We start from the raw sequence: 9,175 nt of genomic DNA, 5'->3' as shown, positions 1-9,175 counted from the left end.
ATATCTTTTATTATCTAAATAATAAACATAAATGTTGGTATAGGATATAGGAATCAGGAAGTGTATAATAAAAAATATAAACATTAATATCTGATTATTATAAATTCTATATTTATATAATAAATATTATACATACAAATTAGTAATTACAAATTCTAAAGCCCGCCTAAAATATTTGTTTGAAAATGTTTACTATCAGGTTTTTGGTTGATTTTATCCACGCTTGGAGCGTTAGTAGCTTTTCTCACATAGTTGATCAGCTGTTTAAATCCAACATTTAAGCGCACCATTTACGGTGTGTATGTGCATAGGGTCGTTGAGTAACCTGTATATCTTAAATCGTGGAGTAGGTACAAAGATTATCATTTATCACCGATATACCTTGTGGTTGAACAATATCGAATTTATTACTTATAGCTTCTGGTCTTTGTAACTGATAAGTATTATTATGACCAGTGCCGCAAACACCTTCAATGGGGTGATCTACATATGCGAACCCTACTAAATTGGCATTATAAAATACATTTATGGGCCCAACTTACGTTTACATTAGGTACTTATTGAATTGATCTGAAAAATGTAATATTTTTTACCCTAGGGCATACAAATTCTAATTTTCGCGGTAGATATAACACATTTACACACAAACACCTTCCAAAACACCCCAACTTTGAGGAGTTGTATCTCGTCAAAGGATAAACGAAAAATGAAAATTTAAACGTGATAATTCATAAGAAAAAAAGCCTTACTAAATTATGAAATTTTCAGTATGGGTTGCCATTTGAAAATCAAAAGTTGATGGTGGTTTACCTAATAAATATAAGGGTGAAAAATATTAAATAATTATACAATTCTAGAACAGCGTAAATCTAAAATTTTGAAAAAAAAAAATTTGAAAAAAGTGCATACTTTTTGATATAATGAGTGTTTTACGCTAAATCAATCACCCTGTATTATATCCAACATAATTTCAATAATTAGTGTGACTTTTTTTTTTAATATCTGCATTCAATTTTCCAAGATTCTAAACAACAAAAAGGCGTTAGTTATAATCTATTATAATTAAATATTAACCTTAAACTACGTATTTATAATGTTTAATTCTGTGCATATAGCCTGATAGTAGACATATATGTATGAATATGTTATAACCAAGAATTCTACTTCAAATTAAATTCAAATGATTTTTCTGCCCTAATTATTATATTTTGAAATTTATATTCAACCGAATAACTTGAAAATTCATTGCAAAAAATTCAAATAAATCACTTGACTTTCCACTTTAATCATTACATTTGATGAATATTTAAAAATATATTATACACTTATTAATTATTATCGGTTATTCTCTGTCTATTATAGTGCCACGTATGTTGATTTAATTTTAAATTATTATTTAATTTGAAACGAATTATAATAAGCATTTTAAATTTGTTTTAAGAGTAATCTTATGTTTATACAATATTCAACATAATTTTGATAAGAAGTGTGATTTTATTTTTAAAATATCTGCATTCAATTTTCTGAGTTTTAAAAAAACCCGTTAGTTATAATCTATCATAATTAAAATATATTAACCCTTAAATTTGCGTTTTTGTAATGTTTAATTCTATGCATGGACTGATAGTAGACATATAATATGTATGAAAATGTTATATCTAAGAACTCTATTTCAAATTTAGTTCAAATGATATTTCTACCCTAATTATTATGTTTCAAAATTTACATTCTACCGAAAATTTTGAAAATTCATTGCAAACATTTCAAATAAATCACTTGATTTTCCACCTTAATCATAACAGTTGATGAATATTTTATAATTATAAAATATATATTACACTTATTAATTATTATCGGGTTTCTCTGTTTATTATAGGTATTTGTAAGTTAATTTAATTTTCACGATTTAAAATTTGCAACTAAATTATGTTTAAAGTTTAATCTTTTGTTTATATTATATTCAACATAATTTCAATAAGTATTGCGATTATTTGTTTTAAATATCTGCATTCATTTTTTCGAGATTCTAAAAAAAAAAAAAAACCGTTTTAATTATATTCTATTATAATTAAATATTAATCTTAAACTACGTATTTAAAATGTTTTATTCTATGCATGCCCTGATAGTTGACATATAAGTGTGAATATGTAATAATTAAGAATTCTATTTCAAATTAAGTTAGTAGAATGATTTGGGGTGTTCTGGATACCCTCCTCCTTAAATTTTACATGTTAAAGAATAGGCCTTTCAGTATAGGCAATTCGTAGTACAAGATCCTCCCAAACTTGTATGAATTACTCAGTATAGGCAACACGGAACACACATTAACCTATATTAATCACGACTGTCGGTTACGTGCGTGATATATATTAGCATATTATTACAGTTTTCCCATTGACTTTCTACTAATAGACACGAAGTGTGTATAACAACTTCATAACGAGCGGCGTGCAAACATCTCGCAGTGATTTAGCCCGCCTTAACAACATGTGTGCTAATTTTAGGAAAATACGCTAATGGAAATTGTCGTACAATTATTGTACTCGATGGTTATTTTACGTAAATACGTACATTTATTTCATTGTACATTTTTTATTATTTGTTTAGCTGATTGCTAATAAGCACTATTAAAGTAGGAAGTGCCTACTGAGTAGGTCCTACTCATAATATTTAATTATTATATCGGCTACTTACGTATACTTACTTATATCATTGATTATAGGTAGGGCAGAGGACTTGTAGCTCTAAAAAAGCTCTAAATATGCAAGCACTTATGCACTAAAAAACCCCATAATAAGCAATTAAAATATACACTTAAAACTTTTTTTAGCCTTTTTGTTTAAATAATAAATACATAATACATTAACATTATTATTTATTATTTATTAATTCATTACATTAATACTTGTTGTATATCGTATATCGATACAGCACAGTCATTATAATAATTATCTTATTTAGTGACATAATACATTATAATAATACACGCGGTGGGGACTGTCCACCGCGTACGACGCCGATCGGTACCGTACACGCCAGTCGACGTTACGGTTTCACAATAAATCATAATACGTTTAGTTATCACACAAATTAGTGTTATTTATTTCTTGGTGTTGTATAAGTAGAATACAACAAGTGGCGACGAAGATAGGATACGAACCCACGCGTGTAGAATTTCCAACACAGACGACACCAAAGCGGACAAATGGACGGGGCCAAACCAACGGGAAAGAGGAGTGCCAGGTATGCGGTCGTTCCAACCACGACACCGGACTATGCAGGTTCAAAAATTATTCATGTAATACATGCGGGGCAGTGGGTCATTTGGCACCCATGTGCAAAAATAGAGGTACTAAGCACAAGTCGCAAAATAAGTTTTTGACAGAAAATGAGCGGTCAGGCGATCACGAATCTTGCGTAGAATTAATTGATTCTTTTTTTGCAATTAACGATATTTCCCGAGATAAGCTCAAAGTACCTCCGTACCGCGTAAAGTTAATCATTAGAGGTAAACCTATAGCATTCGAAATCGATACCGGTTCGGTACATAGTATTATTTCCGAGTCGACGTTTAAAACGCTAATAGGTCCAAAGGTAATCGTAACTAACGACGTGGAGTTATCAGATTACGTTGGTAATAGAATTACACCGATAGGCAAGGTAGCACTCACGGTCACGCACAACGATAAAACAATCGGAATATGGGTATATATAGTGCCAAACGGAGGACCACCAATACTAGGTAGGAACGATATAGCAACGCTCGGTATTAAAAACGTGTTTGAATGTAAATTTACCGGCGCAGAGGATAGCGTTAATACAATTTTAAAAAAGTATTCCAACGTATTCAGCGAGGAGCTAGGGACATTTAAGGGGTACAAAATATCCCTTACAACAAGGCCGGGGACCACGCCAAAATTTTTTAAACACCGACCAGTTCCACTAGCGCTAAGAATAAAAGTCGAGGCTGAAATAGATCGGTTGTTGGCCATCAACGCACTAATACCGGTCGACCACAGCGAGTGGGCAACTCCCGTAGTTCCAATTTTGAAAGAGGACGGTAGCGTCAGGCTATGCGGAGATTTTAAAATAACCGTAAACCCCGTATTGGTCAGTACAGAATACCCTCTACCAAAAATCGAACACCTTTACGCCAGAATAGCGGGAGCGAAGTATTTCTCAAAAATAGACTTGAAAGATGCCTATCAGCAGTTGGTACTCGACGATACTTCACGCGCATTAACGACAATAAACACGATAAAAGGTTTATTCAGGTACACGCGCGTTCCATTCGGACTGAAATCATCGGCGAGCGAATTTCAGAAAGCGATCGAAAGTATCACAAAAAAGGTTGAGGGGGTCGAGGTATTCATTGACGATATAATAGTATCAGGTAGGACGATGCCCGAACATAACATACGTTTGGAACAACTTCTAAAAGCACTCGGATCAGCAGGGCTGAGAGTAAGAGAGCGTAAGTGTACTTTTATGCAGACAGAAGTAGAATATTTAGGGCATAAAATAGATGGACAGGGTTTGCATACACTAGACAAACACACAATCGCGATTAAAGAGGCAGCGGCGCCCCAAGACAGGTCGGAATTAAAAAGTTTCCTAGGGTTGGTAACATATTACACTAAGTTTGTGAAAAATGCGGCACGTATATTAAAACCGCTGTACGACCTTTTAAAAACGGGGGCGAAATGGTCATGGTCTAAAGAAGCGGATGAGGCGTTCGATAGCATTAAATCAATATTATCGTCCAAACCCGTACTCGACCACTATGATCCGTCGGTGCCGATTAAATTAATGGTAGACGCCTCGTCATTTGCTATCGGCGCTGTTATATCACAGGTATACGGAAACGCCGAAAAACCAGTAGCCTATGCATCGCGTGTCTTATCAGAAGTGGAACGCAAATACCCGCAAATTGAAAAGGAGGGGTTAGCGATAATATACGGTGTTCAAAAATTCTACGACTACTTGTACGCACGAAAATTTACTTTAATCACCGACCATAAACCACTCTACCACATTTTCGGGGAAAAGAAAGGTATACCAGTTTATGCAGCTAATAGACTACAGAGGTGGGCGTACGTACTTACAGCATTCGACTTTGACATTTCGTTCGTTAAATCAAGTAAAAACGCAGCAGATTTCTTATCGCGCGTAAGAATAGGCACAGCATACAGAGTGTCTACGGCGCCGCAGTGTCTAAACTTTATATACGACAATTGTCCGTTTAACGTTAATTGGGTCAAAATAAAAACACAAACACGAACCGATAAAATCTTATCGCAGGTAATTAAAGCTATCAACACAGGTGAATGGCCAACAGGCGCGGATAAAAATGAATAGCTTAAATCATATTACACACGACGCCACGAAATTTCAAGTGAACAGGACTGTTTGATGTGGGGGTACAGGGTGATTATGCCTAGTAAATTCAGGGAGGCCCTGTTGACAGAATTGCACTCTACGCACGCGGGAATGAGCTGTATGAAAGCGATCGCGCGTTCGTATTTTTGGTGGCCGGGAATCGACAATGACATTGAAAACACGGCGCGCAATTGCAAAAACTGTATACAGGTTAGACCCGCACCACCAAAAGCAGTGCTAACGCCATGGAAGTGGCCGGAACAAGTGTGGACGCGCATACACGTAGACTTTTTAGGGCCTTACAAAAATAAATTTTTTTTAATAATAGTCGATGCGACTTCAAAATGGCTCGAAGTGTTCGAGGTAAGCACGAGTACGGCGTCAGTGGTAATCGTAAAAATGCAGGAACTTTTTGCTCGTTTTGGGGTCCCCAAGTCCATAACCACTGATGGAGCCAAATGTTTCACAGGTACGGAATTTAGTACGTTCTGCGTTAACGGAAACATAAAACACTTGGTGGGAGCTCCGTTTCACCCGGAAACAAACGGGGCAGCCGAATCAGGGGTTAAAATTGTGAAAAACTTCTTTAAGAAAAACCAAACAACCAGCGCGACGCTTATACAGAAATTCCTGTTATTTTACCGCAATACACCGCACTCGGCAACGCGCCAGACACCAGCAAAATTATTACTGGGACGTAGCACCCGAACACAGTTCGATATGTTGATTCCCAGTACAAAGGACGTGGTTAGCGATCACCAGGATTCCCAAATCAAACGTCACGGTAAACGACAGCACGAAATCCAACAGGGAGACACAGTAGCGGTGCGTGATTATCGGACGAGTGAAAACAAGTGGTCGATAGGGACGGTTACGAAAAATGTGGGAAAACAAGCGTTTGAGGTGGATACTGAGGCGGGCACTTGGAAGCGACACATAGATCAGACCATTAAAATACCAAATAGGGACTCAGGAGTGTTGGAAGCCGAACGTAACGAAACCCCACTCAACCCAAGGGGGGAACTGGCCCCAGAAGGGACCGGGCAGGATACAGACGGGCCAGACAGGGAACCCGAGACAATATCACGTTCTCGCCCGACTAGAATGAAAAGATCGCCCGACCGCTATACAACAGTAGATTTTAGGAAATAAAACCGACGCTACATGTTTATAAGTATGTATACTTTGTTTTTATAATATAGATAAATTAGCATGTAAAAAAAAAAAAAAAAAAAAAAAATGTAAAATTAGATGTAAGTTTTAGTCAGTAAGTAGAATAACTAATAAGCACGGTGATAATTTGTAAGATCAAAAGCTAATCAATAATCAAATTATTTAATGTTAGGGGAGAGGTGTTGTATATCGTACATCGATACAGCACAGTCATTATAATAATTATCTTATTTAGTGACATAATACATTATAATAATACACGCGGTGGGGACTGTCCACCGAGTACGACGCCGATCGGTACCGTACACGCCAGTCGACGTTACGGTTTCACAATAAATCATAATACGTTTAGTTATCACACAAATTAGTGTTATTTATTTCTTGGCGTTGTATAAGTAGAATACAACAATACTAATTAATAAATTTTACTTCATTTTCTTCATTTTCATAATTTTCTACATCTTTTGACTCTAAAAAAAAATAATACCCATGGTTTAATAAAAATAATTTTAGCCATTACATATTTAATTATTATAATACTTTTACCTTGAAAATTACATTTAACGATCAAATGTTTTTTTAAATTTTCAAACTGAAAAGATTATCTGTTGTCTGCCAAAAGAACTTTGAACATTGAAAATGACCTTTCAACGTCGACAGAGTTAACTGGAGCGTATTTGTAGTAGACCAAATCGTTTATGCTAAGATTTTCGGGTAGTTCGTCCATTGAAGTTTCTTCGCCATTTAAAATGTTTGAAATTCGAATTAAACTTTGATATCCAATATTTTTTTTCAGAACTTCATTCATTTTTTCTTTAACAATTTTTTCAATTGGACCAGGGACTTGACACAATTTCAAATTAACATTTTGCACTGCATCGATTGCATGACTAAGTAAAATATTTTTTGCTTCAAGACTGGTAATTGTATCAGGTAAAAATCCATAATGTGACTTGATAAATACTAAATTTGCCGCAAGGCTTGCTTCAGAAAAATACTTTTGTGAATTTGGAATAGAAATAGCGTCTTCCTTATCCAAAGAGTCGACAATAGATTTAATAACTTCAAGGTGTTCACAGTAATAAACAGCGGCTCTTATCCACGTCCCCATCTTGTTAAAATAGGTGCTGGCGGTAGTGGAATATTGGGCGCTTTGTCTTTAAATATTGCAACACGATAGGGCACCTTCAAAAATACTTTTTTGACATTTGCGATGATTTTATCAACTTTACAATAATTTGCCCGAATTTTTTCAGCAATAAGATGAAGTCCGTGCACAATACAAGTAACGTGAATAACTTTAGGATAAAATATTTGAATTGATTTCCCGGATTTCACCATATAAGGAGCCGCATCACTTAAAAACAGTAGGACGTCGTCGTGACGCACTTTTTCTGGCCACAATAAATGCATCGAATTATCAAATAATTGCGCAATAGTCGAATGATTAGCTTTGGTCAGTACTTCGGAATTCAATAAAAATGTTTGGCCTGGACCATCGGTTTCAAGAGTACCGATTACTACGTTTGCAATATATCGGCCCAATGAGTCGGTGGTCTCATCTATTGATACCCAGATCTTTTTACCAGTGACAGCATTTCTAATTTTATTAATAGTTTCAGAATAAATTTCATCGACATAGCCTTTGCGCAAAGTAGTAATGGCCGGAATTTGTTTCCCAGTATATTTTTCCAAAAACTGTTTTAATTGAACGTTACCTAGCTTACGTATTAAGAGGTATGTTGGCTGATAGCATTGCAGAACATAAGTCTTTATTGAAAGATGATTTTTTAGAATTACTCACCAATTGTTGTACTTTTCCCAATTCAAGTGCATTTTAGTTTTTTTCTTTACGTTTGACGGAATTTTTGTGTTTATCTGTATTAATGTGTTGCGTAACATTAAACCGTTTTTCACTCCCTACTTTAACGTCACAATAGTTACAGTACAGGACTTTACCGTCGGTCGAAAACATACGGGCACCAAACTCAGACACAAAACAATTTAACCGGCTACTTAAATGCTGTTTAACTTTCGGAATTTTATTACAAATTTGAAATTATTAAATTTAAATGTTCAAATAAATTTATAATATTATACGGCTAATAAGTCGGCATGATAACACGATAACACGATTCCGCTGAACTGACTGAGACTAAATACTAAAATAATGATTCTTGTAGTGTCTAGAAACGTTTTATAAATAAATCCTAATCGAATAAAAGCCCGCATGGTGTACACACGTATCTGTGGTGGTGATATCGTAGGTATAGTTTGCGTTAAAATCGTTATCGCTTCTAAGAAAAATGTGTGACCGAGGACAGACATAACCAACTTTGTGACGGGGAGAAACGAGGCTCTGACCCCGGTGGCTGTGTTTCAAGCCCTTATCCGTCTTGCACGGGCGAACTCTCTCCTCGCCTTCGTGACACGGTCTCATCCCTCCGGCGAGTTTTATGCGCGGGCGCCCGGACGCCAGTCACGCCTCCCGCCCGCCGGCGGCTCTCTTTCTGAGATCGATCGTTGGGTCTCGAGTCCCGTGTCGGCGACCGCCGGTATCTTACCTCCGGACAAGTTTCTCCCCTTCTACTAATACGTTACTCCCACAGTCTCCACGAGGCC

The 9,175-nt window shown here is 35.9% G+C and overlaps 1 pseudogene; it reads right to left on the bottom strand.

Annotated features, from left to right (window-relative positions):
* Nucleotides 1–6,640: 6,640 nt before the first annotated feature.
* Nucleotides 6,641–8,594, bottom strand: LOC149054151 (uncharacterized; annotated as a pseudogene).
* Nucleotides 8,595–9,175: the final 581 nt, after the last annotated feature.

The sequence above is a fragment of the Diuraphis noxia genome, unplaced genomic scaffold (genome assembly GCF_037042655.1).
Source record: "Diuraphis noxia isolate RWA-SAM2 unplaced genomic scaffold, SU_Dnox_SAM2 contig0010, whole genome shotgun sequence".
NCBI classification, from domain to species: domain Eukaryota; kingdom Metazoa; phylum Arthropoda; class Insecta; order Hemiptera; family Aphididae; genus Diuraphis; species Diuraphis noxia.
Note: the sequence above shows the minus strand (reverse complement) of the source record. Positions and strands in the feature narration are given on the sequence as shown.